The following is a 21,083-nucleotide window of genomic DNA, read 5'->3' as shown; positions in this document are numbered from 1 at the left end:
TTTGTAGGAATGACAATTGCTTATAAGATCCAAGTACTATCAGTTAGTTGATTGATGAAGAGGATTTGATCAACAAGGTGTAACAAGAGCACCTCAGGAAAAAGTTGAGTTATAATGTCATAATGAATTGCAGTGATCAGTTAAGACAATGGTTAAATGATGTATTGATAACATACTCAAAGACATAGAGTTTGGCCACACTTAGAAACATTGGAGGAACAAGTTGTAACAAGGTTGAGTGCAAAGCTTAAACTAAGTTCATTAGTGGGCATCGAACAAAAGGAAAATCTAGTGTGTGCCGAGTGATCTTTAGGTGCCGAGTGAAGTTCAAGTGCTGAGCAAAGTATCAGGTGCCAAGCATCAAAAAATCTTAGTTGGTGTCGAGTGAACTTCAGGTGCTGAGCATGAGTAAAACTGTAGTTGATGTCGAGTAACTCAGTATGTGTTGAGCACGAGTGTTTTAATAATGTTGAGCTTCTGCATTATTTTAAATGACGAAGATTCGCCAAATTTGAGTTGACTAAGTAATTGCCCTGAATTTTGTGAACTAGTTGGAGGATAAGGATGATGAGCTGGTGGCACAGAATTCTATGTAAGCCATTTTTGGGTGAATTCAAAAGGATTATTCAAAACATTTCTAGAGGAAACAAAATATGGGTTAGATACAATGGATCCTACCTAATCCATAAAAATTGAAATCAAAGGAAGAAAGAATCGAGTGGGAAAAGGAACTCCAAGACTTCTATTTAAGGAGTCACAAACCAAGAAGCAAATGTTGTTGTTGCAGTTGAAGTGCCAAAATTGCAAAGTGATTAGAAAGGTGTCAAGGAGAAGGCATCTAGGATTTGGAAGAGCACAGAGGGTCTGCTTCTACAATGGTCAAGAAGAGATGATTGCACTGGTACATTGGGCATGAAGACTTATGGAGACAAAGCTTGAAAGGAGGGCAAGTTGTCAGAGCTACAAACACTGAAAGCCAGAAAATGTGAAGAGCTGAAGAGTGATTTGAGATCTGCAAGTTAAGTTATATGTTGTAATCAGGTCAAAGATTTTCTAATACTCTCTGGCAATTGTATTAGATATGGAAATCCTATGGACCTAGGTTGGTTTAATAGACATTTGTAAATCCTTTAATACGGTGGCATTCCAAGTGAATGTTCTAAAGTCCTCTAGCTAGGCCCACTTCTAACAAGGTGGTTAAATCCTCTAACAAGGTCATATTTAACAATGTGTTGTAAGCCTTTAATAGGGTAGGCCTTTCACAAGGCATCACTTTAGAAGAGTGAGAATTGAGTAGGATGTTATTGGTGATTTTTTCCAAATTGGGTTTTCATGTAAATCACTATGTTATGTGTTGATCTTTTATGTGTTATGCTTGCACGTTGATTTACAGTAACTTGCTGAATTGAATATTTAAAGCTTGGATGAATGAATGGTTGAATGGGCTCACTACACTTAGTGAGAAAGTTTGAATAGGACATTTGGACCTTGAATAACTGATTCACCCCCCCCTCTCAGTTATTCTAAAGAATTTCTAATAGGATCTTATGAGTTTCACATAGTAGTTTCTTTCTTTGAAATCTCTGTCTTCTCCATGTCTGAAAGGATTTGTTTTTATAATATATTTGGGTTGAAACCCTCATGTTGAAATTTATTGCTCTTCATTTCTTGAAAACATGTGTGAATGAATTTAGTTGAAACCCTTTTTGATTGATTGGAATCATATGGGGTTTGAAAAGGAATATCAAAAATTAAATCTTCCAATTGGATAGATTTGGTATTCATTTTTCAATTAGATCTACGATGAGAAAAGTCGTAAAAAAATATATTAATAAAAATAAATTATTACTATAGTAAATAATATTTACTATGATAATTTTTATCTTATTTCATAATTGGTAAATCAAGAAAATTGCATTTTTAATGGGGGTGTTGGAATTTATTTTGTTTTAAATAATAAAAAATTAATATAAAAAATGGGAGGCAGGGCCACCATCCCCCACCCACCTCTCCTTCTCCTTTCATATACATTTACAGAGCTATCGGTGGGCTTTTAAAGCCTACCACATGATAGATTATATTGTAGTAGGCAGTACCCTGCTACTGTGTCAGTAGAACTACCACGACAACAAACCTATGACCTATAAAATAAATGATGGTAAGTTGCTTTTTTAAAGTTTTTAAAATTTTATTAATATTTTTAATAAATGCAAATTTTAATATAGTTTTATTTTTTATATATTAAATATTAACAATTCTTAAACATTTTGCTTGTTAATGGGCCTTCAAGGGTTAATCCTTGACAAAGAAAGGAAATGTGTTTTTGGTAACCACCATAGGAAGGAGGGATAAAAATAAATTTTGATGGGGTTGACTGAGGAAATCCAAGCATATTTGGATGCAGATGTATCAGACAGGATCATCAAGGCAACTTTATAGCTCTTGTTGCTAAAAGACTAAGGGATGGGACCAACAATATGGCAGAATGTGAAGCAAAAAAGTAGGCTCTAATGTTAGGAGTCAAGCTAGGTATCAGGCGAGTGCATCTGGAAGGAGGTTCATAGATTATCATTAATGGGATAAAGAAAGGCAAATTGGAGTCATGGCATCTTGATAAGCACATTAGCTAGATAAAGTGTCTCTTGACAAATTTTGAGGACTTCAAGATATCCCATGTCTACAGGGAGGCAAATAAGGTGGCAAATAAATTGGCCAACTTGGGAGTGAATGCCCCCTTTGGGAACCAGAACGACATTTTTGAAGACTTTGGGTTTTTTAATTTTGGTTCAGGATGTTGTGTCTTAAGTGGCATTATGTCCACTCGCATCCTTTTTGAAGGAGTGATTTTCAATTAGTAACCCTCGCTATCAAGGACACTCATGAGCAAGCAATCCTCTGTGTGTGACATAGGATCTACATGCATCAAGTTTTGAAGTAGGGAGGGGTCTCCTTTTGTGCAAGCAATTGAGTAGAGTTTTAAAAATGGAGGCCAACTTTGCATTAGAGTTAGAAACCCAAACCTAGGCATATGAAGGCAAAATTTTAGTGAGGTGACTAAAGAATGTATTTCTCATCGAAGACTAAGAATTCATGAGCGGTGTTATGGATATGTTTGGCCTAGATTATTTGGACTCCTATTGGAGAAGGAGGAACAATGTGGACATTGTATCCCTCTTTGTGGCTCTAGCACTGCTCGTCGGTGAGAAAAAAGAGGAAATTTGAAGGGTCATCATTGTATGTATCGACACACAATGGCTATTGGGAATCAATAAGGTCATTGATAGGGCTGAGTTGGGGGTAGGGTTGGAAATGGGGCAGGAACTGTGGAGGTAGATTGGAGGTGGTGATTCCTTGTTCCAACCTTTGGTTGTGTGGTTGTTGATAACCCTTGATAGGTTCATGTGCCAAAAGTTGTTGAAGGATGGAGGAAGGTGGTCAAATTTCTGCAAGAAAAAATTTGGGTCTTGGATGATGGGAAGAAGGGTTTTATGAAGATGACACCAAGGAAGAGTGTGTGACCACCTGGAGAACCGTCATAACACTAGCTGGGCAAGGGAAGAAGCAAATTTGTTGGGGTGTCCATACGAGTAGGGATGTGGGTTGACGTGTCTCTGGTAGGGGAGGTGGAAACAAGTGGTTCTAGAAGGCAGTGACGCTCCATGGAAGACAACCTCTCCATTCCAAATTTCACCAAGGAGGAAGCTGCAACCTGGTTCAAGGTTTGAGTTGGCAGGGTCTTGTTCTAGATGTTTGGTGGCTCTACTAGTTTTTGATTTCACTTAATGTAATGGGTTATGAGTATTATAAAGGTGTTAATTCCTTTTTGTTACTAGTATGCATTCAATTTTTGTAAATGGGGGTTATATGAGGACTTTTATAGTGTCCTCTTTATAGTATGACACACTATTGTAAGAATCGTCATTTTAATCAATACAAATAAATGTTACCTATCAATTTTTTAATTAAATATTAAATATTAATAATAATAATTAATATTTTATTAATAGATTAGTAATTATTTTATTAATGATTTAATATAAATTATTAATAAATAAATAATTATTATCATTAATAAATTAATTGATTATTATTAGTTTTAATAATATTTAAATTGAAGATTTCTAATTATTAAAATATTTTTGGAAAATAAATTTGATAATTATATTTGGAAAATAATTATTTTAATAAGCTCGAGTTTTGCTTGATAGTTCTATTTTATATGAAAATAACTTCTAAATACTAGGGAAACTTTTATGTCCTTTGAAAATTCAAAAACCTTAGTATTTATGACACTTGAAAATGAAAGAAAATTGAAAATTCTATTTTTATATTGAAGCTTGGTGATTTTAAAAACCAAATGAACTTTGAAAAATAATTGTTAAATATCTTGATGAGATGTATGTTGTATTTCATGTTGGGGTTTCAGGTTTGACTTAGTACGTTGACCAGTCAAGATGTTCACCATAGGCTTGCAGGTTTTTGTTCTATGATGATGTTATGTATATGATATTTTATACCCAACCATGGTGATGTGTCACTTGTTTCTATGATGAGTTTTTATTAGTGTTGTTAATGTTTTCCAGTTGCTTGTATAGAACTGAGGTGATTTTTGTAACTTTTGAGTTTTCAATTGGTTATCTTTTGGTGCTTTCCAGTTGCTTGTATAGGATTGAGGTGATTATTGTATTTGGTCTTTAACTGCTTTCCAGTTGTTTGTAAAGAATTGAGGTGAATATTGTGTTTGATCTGTAGGTTCTTTCCAGTTTATTGTGAAGGACTGGGGTAAAAATTGTGATCTTATGATATGTACTTTTCATGAGATTAGGGTAGGTTATCTATGTGTATGTTAGGAAGTGGCTTGCAATGGAGGTCGGATCCCTAAAGAGGTCGTCTACGTAACCCATTGTAAGTTGTTCTAATAAGTGATAATATTTCATTAAATGAGAGTAAAATGAATTAATAAGAGTTAGTTTATTGCTTGCCCATTCCTTGAGTGCTAGTACAGGATAGGATGGGCTTAGCGAGGATGCTTGGTTGTGATTTTGCTTTGTTAGTATGCCTTGTCTATATGAAAGGATACTAATGCCACATAGCAACACTACGGGGTCAAAATCTAGAGAGGATGTCATGGTAACCTTAGAGTTGGCTCATGCGATGAGGCTTGCCCACTTGCATAGTAGATTTCCTATGTGTTCTTTGTTGCCTTTGTGTTTAGATGTTACTTGTGTCTTAGTACCTTTGAGATTGATTGCTATCAAGATTTCTTTAACCTACATGTTGGTTATGACTTGTGGATTGCTATCCGTTTGGGACTATATATTTTATACTCAACACAGTTGCAGTGGGCCATTTAGGCTCCACGAGGTCAGGTGGTAGTGTTTCTTATACCGTTGAGATCTGACAACTAGATGTCATTGCTAGATGTACTTGTGCAATTATTCCTTTCTTTTTTGATCTTATATTTATGTTGAATGGTTATATTTTGTTGCCTTGTATTTGATTATTGGATATCTTATCAGATGATGTATTATATTCTTGATGTATGTTCTTTGAGCTTTGTATACCCTGTGACTTGTATAGTGGATGATTATGCATTCTAATTTTTCCAAGTGGCATCTTATACAATTATGTATAATTGAATTACAATTGTACTTGTAACAATTATTTGATGTGGATATGTTGTGTATCGAACTGAGTATTAATAAATTTTATATGTGTGTGTGTGTGTGTGTGTGTGTATGTGTGTGTGTGTGTGATTCAACATCATGGAACCCTTAAGAGATGTAATATATCTATGATGGTTGTATGTATGTGAGTTATTGCTTCTGCTATATTATCTTTTTTTGTTATTATCTTTAATAAATATATTTGGAAAACTTAGTGAAACTTTAGGTTAATTTATTTTGGGTTCCTTGGCAGGGTGTTACATATATCATCGGAGCTTGAGTTTCTACATTGGGAGCTCTGGGTATATTGGAATGCTGCTAGATGTCAACTAGTTAAATTGAAACGAAACTTAAATTGTTATATATATGTATTAAAAATTGAACACTTGGAAACATCAAACTTGAATACTTGAAACATAGAAAAAGGAAAAACTTGAATAACTCTAAAGTTGGATTTCAAACATGTTTTCTTATGATTGTTCTTTAAGGTGGTATGCCTTTGTTGACTTTGTGAGCATTTTTGTTGTTCTTGCTTGGGTGTTGTAGGAGGATGGTGTCTGAGACTAGATCCATTGTTAGGGGTTGTATTGCAGGTAGAGGTAGAGATTGTAGGAGAGGTGGATATGAAATTCCCCTTCTGACTCATGGAGAGAGTCTTGTTCAGGGGGAAAATAGGGAAGAGAACCATAGAGAAGAGCATGTTGACTTAGAGGAAACTAATTTGAGATAGATGATGAGGATGATCTTAGAGCGCCTACCTCCTCCAAGGGGTATTGAATAGGAGGGGCCACATCATGTTGGGAATGAGGAGAGGCGAAGGTCCATGAGTCCTCATAGAGACCTCCATGGTGATAGATAGAGGTCAGCTAAGGCCAATCAGATGAAGGACCTATAGAGGTCCAAGATCAAACCTTTCAATGGGGTTGGTACATGATATGTGGTAGAGCAATGGTTAACTACATAAGATAGATGTTTTTTGATATAGGACTTTGACTCCAATGTCAAAGCAAGGTTTTCCATTAACCACCTAGAGCTCTTTGGGGCTACATGGTGGAAAATTCACCAATAGTGGTTCAATAGTTCATTTGGGGTCTGAACAACCATCTTATTGGGGGTGTAAAATTTTCCCAACCTAAAACCCTGAAGGATGTGATACATTAGGCTATCCTTGTAGAGAAAAGTGTTTCCTTGGGACATGGAGGTTTTGTGGAAGCACCTGCAGCATCAGGGTCCAAAGGTAATAATTGAGTGTGTATTAGTAGGAAGCCTCCTTCTTCTAGAGACAATCAATAGTAGCAATAGGGAGGGTTTTATCCTCCAACATAGAGTGATGGTGGTGGTTCACACTTTAGGGATTCTCAATACTCTCAGCATAATAAGAAGAACCAATATGATCAACCATCACAGAGTACTCATTCTTTTGCTAGTGGGGGTAGTTTTTAGTAGTCTAGTGCACATAGAGTACATAAGAGTTTTGATGGAGAATTTTCTTCATGCAGACAACGTGGACACAAGTCATCCCATTGTCCTCAATGGAAATCACAGTTCTCAAATCAAAGATCTACAACTTTAGAACCCATGATTGTAGCTATGGGTGGATCTCAGAGGGTGTTTTCAATAGAGTCTTATCCTCCTACAGGGTGAAAGGGTCCAATGGGACCTGCATAGTGAGTGCTAGAGTTTTTAACTTTCTTGTAGGCTTCCATGAGTAAACTAAAGTCTAGCGGGGGGGGGGGGGGGGGGGGACGTAAAGCCTACCCCTAGTTTACTTTTCATGTTTAATTGTCAAATTATTTTAGGCCAGATTTATGATTAGTGTTAATTGGTTACCAAATTTTATTTGGATGTTATTTTATACTCAATTGATTTATGTAATGAGCTACTTGATTGTTAGTTATTTCATGTGTTCATGGTTATTCTTTCGATGATGATACATGCATTTTCATATAGTTATTTCAGTTATTTCATGATGATAGTTAGATGGATGATTTACATGCAGTTTCTATGGTTACCTACCCCATACTTGCATGTGTATAGTGTACTTGTATGTTGTACTTTATGTTTGACATTTTTAATGTAGTTGAAGGAGTTGTATTCACCTTCTAGTCAGGATCTACATGATGCACTACTCTTCCATTGCATGTTTAGTTTAGATAATATGTATATGTACATGCTTAGATTTTATGTAAATTGTAGGTATCGAGCATCGACTTCCCTAAATTTTCAGGATGAGCATGCCCTATCGCAGTATCTCAATGGTAAAAGAGGTGAGATAGTTCTTGAGTCAAAATCCTAACCCTAAGCCAATTGTCCTAGAAAGTAGGACAAGTATATGAGTTATTTACCTTTCCAAATTTGTCAAGTGACGTGATTCATGATTTTGACCCTAGAGTTTGAATCTGTGCTTTATCTTTTAGTTGGGTTTTCTTATTTATTTTTGTGGATCTAGGGATTTTCAGTTATAATTAAATCAAATTAAAAGATAATTTAATGATTTAATTTAATGAAAATTTTATAAAGAAAAAATGATATTTAATTAATTGAGAAACTAATTAAATAAAAGAATTAAATTTACAGATTTAATTAAAGTTCTAATTTTGGCGTAATTGTATTATTTAATTTAATAATAATTTATTTAGGAGTTTCATTTTTATAATAAATTCTAAATATCATTATTAGTTAAATTAATAAATATTTTAATAAAATTGTATTTTGAATTAATAAGAGAGAGAAGGAATTAATTTAATAAAGTTTATTTGACTAAACTGTAAATAGGTTGCACATGAAATTAAAATATAATTAAATAATAAAAGAAAAGGTTTTGCGTGATTGCAAAACTGAAACCCTAAAGGGAGAAAGTTGTTTATTAAAAAAATAGAGCTAATTTCTCCACACACAGGTTTGAAGGAGAAAATTTATCGGAAGTAGGTTTCGAAAGAAAGGGAATTTGCTTGTGAGATGTAAGCATTTGAACATTTAGCATCAGATCCAGGTGGGATCTTATGAGTTTCACGTAATAGTTTCTTTCTTTGAAATCTTTGTCTTCTCCGTGTCTAAATGGATTTGTTTTCAGAGTATATTCGGGTTAAAATCCTCATGTTTTAATTTACAATGCTTCATTTCTTGAAAACATCTGTGAATGAATTTAGTTGAAACCCTTATTTGATTGATTAGATTTGGATGGAGTTTGTAAAGGAATATTAGAAATTGAATCTTACAATTTGATAGATTTGGTATTCATTTTCCAATTTGATTTAAGCTGAGAAAAGTTGTTAAAAAATATATTAATGAAAAAAATATTGCCACGGTAAATATAATTTTTATCTTATTTCATAGTTGGTACATTGAAAATGAGAAAATTGCATTGTTAACTGGGGGTGTTGGAATTGATTACGTTTTAAATATTTATAAAAAAATTAAAAATTAAAAGGGAGGTAGGGCCACCACCCGCCACCCCCACTCCCCTCTATAGAAAATAATTGATCAATTGTATATTGTCTTTGATTTTACAAAACTTGTCATGTCTTTTCTAGTTAATGTATGTCGAGCTCACTTGGGCAATCAAGACAGTTTCCTGTTTGTTGAGCATTCCAATGTTTGCCAAGTTCAGAAGACAGTGTCTATCGAGTTCACTCGGGCATCACAGAGAAGTTCATAGAAGTTGAGTGTTAATCGAGCTCACTCAATTAACAAAGGAAAAGGTGGATGGAACCAGTGTTAACCAAGCTCACTCCATTACCAAAGGAAGTTTGCAAAGATTCTTAGAAGAAGCGAATTGGAAGGATAAGCGAAATATCCTTGAGAACTTGCAAAGATACATTCAATCAAGAAGGATCAAGTACCAAAGCCAGAATTGAGATCTAAAATTAGCAAAGATAAGTTTGCATCAATAATCAAGTCATATCATTATTACTCTCTAATAATTTTAGTAGTGTATCAAATCTTCTAACAGAGTTGGCTTAACAACTATTTGCCAAATCTTCTAACAAGGTGGCATTTCTAGATTGAAGTGTCTAAAGACCTCTAACAAGGTCACTCATAATAGGGTTATTAAATTTTGTAATAGGGTCACACCTAGCAGTGTGTTTTGTAACCTTTAACAAGGTTGGTCCCTAACAGGGTTCACTTTAGAAGAGTGAAAAATAGTAACTAGTTGCAATTGGTGGTTTTTCTCAAATTGAGTTTCCATGTTAAAATCTTGGTGTCACTTGTGTTCATGCTATTTATTTTATGTCTATGCAACTAAATTAAATAAGTTTAATCATATTTAATATCTTAATATCTACATGTTTAGTATTTTTTGAGTTACAACATATTTTTTAGTGTTAAACAAGTGACTGTGTGTTAACTGAGTAACAAAAGTTTCAAAAAAATTATATTTTGTATTGACAATTAAGGGATCTAGGATTTAATTTTGTAGTAACTGATTCACTCCTCCCCTCTTAGTTACTCCTCTTATATTTCCAACAATTGGTATCAGATCTTTTGGTGCTTGCAGAGAAGGTTTCAAGGACCTAAGCTAAAGATCAGGATGCCTTACAAAAGAGAGATTCCCAAGTTGAACAAAGATAACTTTGAGTCATGGAAGGAACTTATGAAGCAACATCTAGCAACCACTAGTGATTTAGGTCTAAAATATTTGAATACTTAGTATAAGGCTCCTACTAAAACATTGACTACCGAGGATGTTTTTGAAAAGAAGAATCATAACATTATGATGATTGGCATTGTATCCACTCTTAACTATGTTGAATTTGATGAGGTCAAAGGGTGTGCTACTACTCATGAGATGTGGATGAAACTAAAGGATATATATATCTGGAGTTGATGATAATATGATAAGATCCAAGGCAGAAAGCTTGAGAGGTCTATTTGATCATATGAAGATGACAGAGGATGAAAACATTTCAAAATATGTTGAGAGAATCAAAGCTAGTGTCTGTGCAATAAAAGCCTTTTGGAGGCAAAATTGGTGATGTCATAATAGTAAGCAAGGTATTCAGAACCATTGCTCCTATCTATGCAATTAGAGAGTTAGCTATTCAAGAGATGAGATGTGATCCAAATAATAAGATAACCTTGGATGTCCTGGTGGGAAGATTGACAACATTTAAGCTAGATAACTATGATAACTATGTTCCTCGTTCTAGCAATCTTGAATCTGCATTTCAAGCCAAGTTGTCACTTAAGAAAAAAGTTACAAAGTCTAAAAATCTAAAAGTGAAGAGGAAGACAATTTTGATAGTGATCTTGAAGCCATTGAAGCACTGCTTGCAAGAATATATCCCAAAGGCAAAGGAAAGTACAAAGGTAAAATTTCTCTAATCTATTTTTCTTGTGAAGAATTTGGTCACATTGTTGCAAGGTGTCCAAACAAAGAAGATAGAGATGAAAAGAAGAAGAACAAGTATAAAGGCAAGAAGGATTTCAAAAGCTACAAGGATTACAAGGACAAAGATAAGAAGTCATGTTTCATGCCTAAGGATTCAGATAGTAGTGATGATGATCAAATGGTTTACATTGTTATAACAGATGAATCTGATGATGATGAAGATAAATGGCACTTATCTCTCATGTTAGGAAAAATGATACATGGATTATTGATAGTGGTTGTTCTCATCATAGACTGGTGATAAAACAAAGTTTGAACATATGGAACACCATGATGGTGGAAGTGTAAGATTTGGAAACAATGAACCATGTTGCATAAAAGAAAAAAGGTTGTATTTCTCTAACCAATGAACTTAGATGTGACAATGCTTATTGGGTTGAAGGACTGAAGCATAATCTAATGAGTGTGACACATTTGAAAAATATTGGATTCAAGGTTGTTGTAAATAAGTATTCACTATTTACACATTACTTAAGTTTACATAGGTTAATGCATTATTTTATTACTTGTTAGTTTGACACCTAGGAGTATACACACTCTTATGAGTTGTCTTGTTGACAACACATAAGTTAGCAACTATTTTATGCACATGGTGTCTACAACACAAGAGCTAGCAACTAATTTAAGCACATAGTGTCTACAACATCTCTACACAAGATACACCTTGTACTTATCCTCTCATCTACAATAGAGGATAATTCACTTCTAGTGGAGGTGTGCTTAGCTATCATGCTTATCTCCTAGCTCATTCTAGAACCATTCTAGATGCATCTTAGAGGCCTTTATATATAGGCACTCGTAGTGTGTATGTACATAACATTACATGAATACAATTTCATATTGTTATTCTGATCATACTTTATTGGTCTATTATGTGCTTGTGCTTGAGTTCGTTGATCTTGGGTGATTTTTTCCTAAGGCAAATTCTTACACGGTATCAAAGCTGAGGGAGATTCTCTTCATATAGCCATTGGAGACCATTCTCTTACTTCACCTCGCAGAGGACCTTGACTTAGATCTAGAGTATCATAGTCATTGGGAGCATCTAGAGCCAAAGTAGACCTCACCATTACATCCATAACGTCAATTCGGTGAAAATTGACTATAAATTTGCCTATGTTGGGCTATACTTGAATTTGAGGCAAAAAAATTTGCAAACAGGCACCTAAAGGCCTGATTTACAAATCCAATATGATTATTTTCAAATCTGCTTAAGTTATTTTTTGGATCTGTTAATTTTATTTTATCTACTATTTTTGTTGCAAGAACCGGGTGGTGAAATCAAGGATCATGTAGGGAATATTTTGTCACAGTGTAGGGAATATCCTGTTAGAGTTCGACATATTCCATTTTTAAATTGATGGTAATTTCCTTACCAAATTTTGACATCAGGCTTCATCCGGCTTCAACCGGTAGCACCTGGCGGCAAGACACTTTACTTATTCATTGCAGGTTCTTGTTTTTTAACATCGTAGAAGTCATTCTATCTACGAATGTGGGACTAATTTTTCTCACTCATAGCCAGCTCTCCACTCTTGGTGACCACCAACAACTCTAGCACTGCTATTAAAGACCTCTGATAGACCTTTTTCAGCCTTCCCACTGGTGAATTTACCTTAGCCATTAAATTTTCTCTCTCACGACCATTACACACTTCTAGGCATTTACATAAACTAGTTGCTACCAAACTCCTGCCACCGATATCATGTCTCGATCACCAAAAAAGACATTCTCGGCACCATTGTTGCAATGCTAGTGACCCACAATGAGCTTCTTGTAATGTTGACTTTTCCACACATCCATTCCAAACTCTTCCATGCATCACATTGCAAACCACCCACCACCAACAGCATAGTGCTCCATGTCTGCAAGCAACCTTTCCATCCACGTGGCATGCTAGCGCAGTGCCACCTTTGCAGGTTAACACATCAGCCCTAGAACTAGTCATCAAATACCTATACATCATCCACCACACAAGCCATTGTACCTTCCATGTGGCCCTATATGTACGGCTGTACACTACCTAGTTAGTGATGACATCACTGCCACATTATCAAAGAGGTCAATTTTTTGTTGACATCATCATTTTGCTATGTTAAAATTGATGGTCATTTGACTATCATCTATAGCCTAGTTTGCTTTGCAGCAACAACCATTTGACTGTCAAATTTAACCTCGCAGTTTGCTGCCTAGACCCCTCTCCGAATTTAGTTTTGATCAGACAATCTAACTTTGGGAGGCCATAACTTAGTCATCCAAACTCCAAATTAGATGCAATTTTTTTTATTTTGGGTAAAATTTCCTAAACTTTTCAGTGGTGCTATTCTTTTCTATTTTGGTACATGGATTTGTTAAAAATTACATTTATTGGCGACTATACTTGTCCAATCTCGCATTTTGCAACTTCAAACGCTCTGTACGGGCTCATCTGAACTCCAAAATAGGTTCTATTTTTTTTTAAAGTGCTTAATTTTGTGTCTACTTTCCATATCTACAACCAGATTATAGGCTTGTGTGGATAAAAATATCACTTTGAAAATTAGGTCATTTTTTGCATCTATTGCTTTGATTACTCTTCAAAATTGTTGTACATCTGAGCTACAGTGCTTAGTGCTAGATTTGATCCTCAAAAGGTAGTTGTAAATAGAAAAATCAAAATCCCACTTTTGTCCATTTTGACAAGTGGCCTATTGTAAACGTACTACATATAAAGTGCCAAAAGCATCATTTTTTGGGTGGTTCTTTGATTGAGTGAATAGGGGGGGTGTATATTGTGTTCTTGTGTCTCTCTTTCTCTCTTGTTCTCTTTCATTTTTTGCATCATAGGTTCACCTAAAGCTCCACTTCTAATTTCACATAATTATACTACATGGAAAGATATTGTATGCAATAGATTAATGGAAAAAGGTTTAAATCTATATGTTGATCGTATAGTTACCAAATCCACTAATGCTACAACACTAATTGATTGGAAAATTAAAGACAATCAGGCTTTATGAATTATTAGGAGTTGTGTTCATAGAGATCTCTTCTTTCACATTTCTAGCCTTAAGGAAGCCAAGGCTGCTTGGGACAAACTTGCAGGGTTGTATGGTAAGCTGGATGAGGAAAAGGGTTTCCAAATTGAGGATGATCTACTTGTATTGGATCCTAAGAATTTTGAAACAATTCAAGATTATATCAACAAAGCCAATGAATTGAGAGGACTACTTATAGATTGTGGTAATCCCATGAAGGATGATCGATTGATTCATCACATCTTAAAGAGGCTACCTTCAAAGTATGCTTCCTTTGTTTCGAGTTGCAACACTCATAGGTTGACCATGGGAAGTGCTTTCACTAAGCCTACATTTGATGCATTTTCATAAATGTTGATGCTAGAACAATCCAAGTTGATAGATATGGGAATTCTTGCGTCATCAAAGACCAAGGCATTGGTGGCCAGTAATGAGAACCAATCAAGTCAAAGTGGAAAAAGTTCTACCAACAGCAAGAAAAAGTAGTGGAAACAAAAATCACAATCAAAGACACAACAATCTTCCTCCTCACAACAAGGCAATTCTTCTTCCAACAAGAAGGGAAACAATGACAAGAAGGATAAAAAAATTTGTGCATATTGCAAAAAATTGAAACATGATGAGCATCATTGCAAGACTAAGAAAATTGATGAGTTGGAAAACCTACTCAATAAGAACAAAATCAATGTGCCAAATGCTTCCAATGATTCAACTCCACCCACTTTAAAGGGAAAAAGACAAGCTCTTATGGTCAGTTCAAGTTCTTCAGGAGAATCAATTCTTGATTTAGGTGCCTCATATCATATGGGTTCTTCAAAAGGAGACTTTTCTTCATTAAAGCAGTCAAAGGTACCTCACATCTTTTTAGGAGATGATACAAAAATAGAAGTTGAAGGGAAAGGAAATGTGGAGATGGATAATGGAGAGTTCAAAGACATTATCTATGTTCCTAATCTTAGCTCTAATCTCCTTTCAATCTACCAAAGCACTCACTATGGAGATGGCAATAAAGTTGAGTTCCTTCCTGATCTAGTAATGGTGCAAAATCTCAAAGATGATTCATTGGTTGTAGTGGGTAAAGTCAATCATGACACAAGGCTTTATTCCTTCTCCCACTTTTTGCCTAAATCTCCTTCACATGCCTTGTTGACACTATCTCAATCACAAAGCAAATTATGGCATGAGCGGTATGGACATCTTGCCTTTTGCTATCTTCATCAACTTAGTCAAACAATATGGTCAAATGTCTACCTACAATCAACTTTTCTAAGGGTGAATGTTCAACTTGTTCATTGGATATGCATCTAGAGGAGAAGTTTGATAAAGAGAAGTCTTCAAGAGAATCAATTGTTCTTCAATTGGTTCACACAGTTCTAGTACATCTTTTTGAAATGACATCAGTTAGCAAGGTTCACTATGTTCTCACTTTCATTGATGAGTTTGCATGCTACACAAGGGTCTACTTTCTTGATCACAGGAATTAAGTGTTTGATAAGTTTCTAACTTTCAAGATTCATGTTGAAAAGCAATCAAGGAAAGCCATCAAGGTTCTTCAGATGGACAATAAAAGTAGATATGTGAACACAAGACTTAAATAATTTTGTAAACTTGAGGATATTGATCTTTAGAATCTGCTAGCATTCAATCTGCAAAAGATAGATGTTGCAGCATTGAAGATTTGAACTCTTAAGTCTATGGCAAGTTGCATGATTCAAGCTCAATGTCTTGATCCAACACTTAAACTTGAAGCTATCAGTAGCACCAATCACATACTTAATAGATCTCCTCATAATATCTTAGATGGAAAGACTCCTTTTGAGGTACGGTACGGTAGAAAACTAGTTGTGAGACACTTCAAAGTCTTTAGTTGTCCAACATGGGCAAACATATCTTCCAAGGAATGCAAGGCACCACCACTTAGGCCTTGTACTTTCATCGGATCTGAAGATAGTGTTAAGGCATATAGACTTATGGATCTTGAGACACATCAAATTTTTATAGAGAGGAATGTTCACTTTGAAGAAAGTTCACCAAGCATATCCTCTAATCCTCTCCATACTTCATACATTTTGGATACTGATAGTGACACAGATGATAATGATTCAACAAATTCAGATATGTGGGATCCTATTGAAAAATGCAAAAAGAGGTCATGCCGTCAGCACATTCCACATGCATACATTGCTATAATGATAGGTCCATGTATTTCAGCACAACAAAGTACACCTTCTCTTCCAGTTCTAGCATCAGGGGATGACTTCTTGACAGACATTTTAGTCTTGTCTATGGAGTACCACATAGCAGATTTGGGATACATCATTGATGATATACATCTTCTCTTTGATGAGGATGTTCCTTCTTCAATTGTTGTGAGGGAATACTATGACCCTCTTTTCCATTCTCTACATGATCAATCTTACGAGGTCGATATGATTGTAGATCCTTATGTACAACAGTTGCAGGAGGTCTCTTTATCATTTAAGGAGATAGTTGGTTCTTTGGGACATGTTCTACATCCATCCCTTCTAGATCTACACTTGTTCTTTTTAGTAGTGTTGGAAGGGGCAACCATTAGTATCGACATAGGGACAGTTGAGAGGTTTTAGAGACACCATTCATCTTCAGGATTCTTTCTACACATTGGGGAAGTGTACCTATGACATTGTTTCTTCCAAAGGGCAGGAACATTATTCCGTAGTCATGGATCAGCTTCTACATTGGAGCAGCTATCACTGATCAACATTCTACATTTAGGCGGGGGGGGGACTACCTTGTCTCCTTTCTTCTTCTTCTCTTATGGGGGGTACTTTTTCCTCTTATGGGGTTTTGTCCTTCTCATACTTCTCTATTTGTATGTCGTAATGGGGGGTTCTTGATTACTCTATCCATCCATGCATCTTGTTTTTCATCTCTCTTTTTGGGGGAGGGTTTTTCCCATGAGGTTTTCCCTCTTTCTCTACTTTATGAGAGATGTTAGTGCTTCTGTACATGGGTACCTAACATGGCCTAGTAGTTGGGACCCATCATGCATTTTCATCCTAGTTTTTGTGAGCTTAAGTGCATTCCCCTAAGTTGCACTTAAGGGGGGTATTGATGTAAATAAGTATTCACTATTTACACTTTACTTAAGTTTACTTAGGTTAAGGCATTATTTTATTGTTTATTAGTTTGACACCTAGGAGTATGCGTACTCTTATGAGTTGTCTTGTTAACAACACAAGAGTTAGCAACTCTTTTATGCACATGGTTTCTACAACACAAGAGTTAGCACCAAATTTAAGCACATGGTGTCTACAACATCTTTACATGAGATACACCTTGTCATACTTATCCTCTCATCTATAATGGAGGATAACCCACTTCTGGTGGATGTGTGCTTAGTTGTCATCCTTATCTCCTAGCTCATTCTAGAACCATTCTAGATGCATCTTAGAGGCCTTTATATACAGACAATCCTAGTGTGTATGTACATGACATTACATGAATACAATTTCATATTGTTATTCTAATCATACTTTATTGGTCTATTCTGTGCTTGTGCTTGAGTTCCTTGATCTTGGGTGATTTTGCCCTAAGGAAAATTCTTACAATGACAAAGCTTATGGGGTTGAAGGACTGAAGCATAATCTACTGAGTGTATCATAGTTGAAAAACATTGGATTCAAGGTAGAGCTCATGAATGGGAAGGCCAATATGCTAGAGGGAAAAGGAAATCTAGTTGGGTCTGGTAACCAAACAAAAGGCAACTTATTCTACCTAAATCTTAGTGAAAATTCATGTTTCATTGCTCAAGTAGAAGAAAGTTGATTATGGCATAAAAGGTTGTGTCATGTGAACTTTGATAACCTGATCAAGATAAGAAAAATCAAAAGAGTAAGAGGTATTCCTAGTATGAGGAAACCTAATATGGGTCTATGCAAGAATTTTCAAATTGATAAGATGAGCAAGACAATTTTCAAGAGCAAGAACTATCATTTTGAAGAAGTCTTAGAGTTGGTTCATACATAACTTTGTAGACCTATTAGCGTTGAGAGATATAGTGGAGATAACTACTTTATTTTGTTTGTTGATGATTATTCTATGATGATGACAGTAATGTATCTGAAAGATAAGTCTGAATTTTTTCAAAAGTTCAATTGGTATCTAGCCAGAGTTCAGAAGGAAACAAGAAAGAAACTAAATTTTTTGAGGTTAAGTAGAGGAGGAGAATTCATCTCCAATGAATTCAATGAATTATACACTGAGAAAGGAATCAAAAGACAAGGGTCTCTACTTGGAACACCCCAACAAAATGGTATAGCAGAAAAAAGGAACAGATCAGTCATGGATTATGCACTTGAACCATGATGATAGAAAAGAATGTTGCAATCAAATATTGGAAGGAAGAAATCAGTACAGAGTATAGCTAAAGAAATACTCAAATCAGACTTCTTATGAACTATGGTATGGCTACAAACACAATGTAAGTTACTTTAAAGTATTTGGTAGCAAATGCTATATCCTGAAGGAGACTAGGAAAGGTAAATTTGATGTCAAGAGTGATGAAGGCATATTCCTAGGATACTCCAGCAGAAGTAAAGCATACAAATGTTTGAATATAACCACTCATAAGATCATAGAAAGTGCACATATGAAGATTGATGAGTTTGCAAAAAAGAGTGAAGAAGAGAGTAGCAAAGAAATTGAAGACTACAAAAAGTTTATTTACTTTTAACCTGATACATTGCCTAATCTAGTTGGAAGTTAGCAGACTTCACCTTTTGAGTCCCCAAAATATCTAGAAGCACTTGAGTTGCAGCCAGTGCAACGTAAGTTTGAATCTGAAGGACCCGAGTTACAGACAGTGTGACCTGAGAATGATGCAAAAGACCATGGTGAGGCAAGTGGAACAAGTTTTAAATCTAAAGTACCTATATTAGCAAAACATGTTAGAAGGCACCATGCACCTGAGCAAATCATTGGAGACAAGTCAGATGGTACAGTAACAAGGAAAAAATAGAAAGGTACATGTTTTCTTACTAAATTTGAACCTAGAATAATTAAAGATGCTTTGGATAATGAAAATTGGATTGAAGTAATGAATGAAGAGATAGAATAGATATAAAGGAATAAGACCTAGATTCTTATTCCTAGACACAAGGATAAGAATGTAATTGGCGCATAGTGAGTTTTTCAAAAATAAGTTGAATGAAGATGGATAAGTTTCAAGGAAAAAAGAAAGGTTAGTATGTAAAGGTTATTCTCAAGAGGAAGGTATTGACTATGGTGAAAATTTTGCTCATGTTGCAAGATTAGAAGGTGTTAGGACCTTACTTGCTTATGATTCATATAAAAGATTTAAAGTATATTAGATGGATGTCAAGTATGCATTCTTGAATGGAATTCTTGAAGAAGTCTACATAGAGAAACCAAAAGGTTTTGTAGATCTGAGCAAAAGGGATATGGTTTGTAAACTACACAAAGCATTGTATGGTCTCAAGAAAGCTCCCAGAGCTTGGTATGAAAGACTTCATAATTACTTGATGAAGACTAGTTTTTAAAGAACAAATAATAATAACATCCTATATATCAAAGAAGGACTAGACAAGAAGATTGTGTTGGCAGAAATAGTTGTGGATGATACATTGTTTACTAGAAATGATGATTTGTGCAAATATTTTTTAGAGGAAATGAGTAAGGAATTTGAGATGACAATGTTTGGAGAGATCAAATTCTTTGTTGGCTTGTAGATTCAATAGAAGAAAGATGGTATCTACATTACTCAATCTAAATATATTAAGGAGATACTAAAGAAGTTTGGAATGGAGGATTCAAGACCAATTGGAACATCTATGTCTACTGGACATAAGCTTTCCAAAAATGATAATTCCAAGGAGGTAGATCAGACCACATACAAATCAATGATTGTAAAATTGTAGTATCTCATACATATTAGGCCTGATATTGCTCTTGTAGTTGATATGGTGGAATTTTTTTTAGCTAGTCCTAAAGAAAAACATATGATGGCAATAAAGAGAATCATGAGGTATCTAAAGGCTATTGAAGACTATGGATTATGGTACAAGAAATGAGACAACTTATATTTGAAAGCCTTCACTAATGCAGATTAGGTAGGAAGTGTTGATGATAGGAAGAGCACCAATGGTGGAGTGTTCTTTCTTGGTAAGAGACTGGTGTCTTGGACAAGTAAGAAGTAAAATTGCATCTTTTAGTCTACAATAGTGGCAGAGTATGTTGTAGCGGTAGTTAATTATTCCAATGTTGTTTGGTTTAAACAACTATTGGCAGGTATGCAGCTAGAAGTAAAGGATCCAGTGGTTATCTTCTATGATAACACCAGTGTAATTAATGTATGAAAGAATCCTATGATGCATGCTAAGACCAAGAAAATTGCAATAAAATATCATTTTTTGAGAGGATTGGTGCAAGACAAAAAGGTGAGATTGGAATATGTGAATACTAAAGAACAAATTGCAGACATGTTCACCAAGCCATTACCTGAGGATTCATTTTTGTATCTAAGAGGTAAGCTAGGGGTTATTCCCCTATCTAAAGCTCACTAAATGAAGTTTAGTGATGCATCAACTAGATCATATTGAAGATCAGTCAAGTTGATGTAGTAATGAAAGGGCATATTGCATATGAATCTGTAAAACAGGTACATGAATATTAAATATTGAATATTGTCTTTGGCATAAGATGCCAAAGAGGGAGAGTTTGCTATGTCATATCACAAAATTTTCTTAAGAGGGAGAGTATATTGTATCTCATAAATTTTGTTGGAAGATGTCAAAAAAAGAACTCGATCTGATATCAAAGAGGGAGAGTTTTATATCAGAAGAAGATGTTGAAGATAGAGAAAACTTGGAGAGTTTTCTAATAGAGGGTGAAATTGAAGTCAGAGGGAAAAATTGAAGTCAAAAGGAGTTCACACTAATAAAGGGAGTTCTCATGGATGAGAATCAAAATGAAACTAAGGATATTATCCTTACTATTATTTTTCTCTAA

This window comes from Cupressus sempervirens, chromosome 11 (assembly GCF_028749045.1).
Source record: "Cupressus sempervirens isolate cs-2001-9-10 chromosome 11, ASM2874904v1, whole genome shotgun sequence".
Taxonomy (NCBI): Eukaryota; Viridiplantae; Streptophyta; class Pinopsida; order Cupressales; family Cupressaceae; genus Cupressus; species Cupressus sempervirens.
Note: the sequence above shows the minus strand (reverse complement) of the source record.